Raw genomic sequence first — 606 nt, forward strand, 5'->3', positions numbered from 1 at the left:
ATACATATATATTTTTTTCTTTTTCTTTTTTTAATGCAAATATGGTGTTGGCCTTCGCTTCGTCCAGTATGTAATACATACGAAGATTTTTGGATATCCACCTTATTTGTTTATTCTCTAAACTAAGAACACACATAGTGTGAATAGTTGGATATACACTGTAAATAAATCAATCCGCACATTAGCTATAGAAAAGAGGTATTACTTCTGACTATGTACTTACATCTGACCATGTGAAAGCTTTATTGATTGTCCATGTCTCATATCCATATAATAAGACTTACCACACATACATCTCTCTCCTTGTCCTTTGTAAAACAATTGTCTATTACCTACGACGCTCTCCATTCTTCCAAACCATTTAGTGGAGTCTATTATTTCCTACTTTATCTTTCACTTCAGTTTTCCCACTTGCTAGACAGCAAAATTTACATACCTGCCTTATTGTCACTGGCTATTAACTTACACCTTATCTATTTTGTACTTTTTTGTGAAAGACATCCAATAAGTCTTTTCTGCAGAACAAATCTTTCGTTCACCTCCCTTCGTTTCCTAACTACAGCAACTTTTTTTATTCTTATTATTAGTTCCAATGGCGGTTGTGTC

This window comes from Penaeus japonicus, unplaced genomic scaffold (assembly GCF_977035675.1).
Source record: "Penaeus japonicus unplaced genomic scaffold, GWHDUDI00000001_assembly GWHDUDI00000014, whole genome shotgun sequence".
Lineage (NCBI taxonomy): Eukaryota > Metazoa > Arthropoda > Malacostraca > Decapoda > Penaeidae > Penaeus > Penaeus japonicus.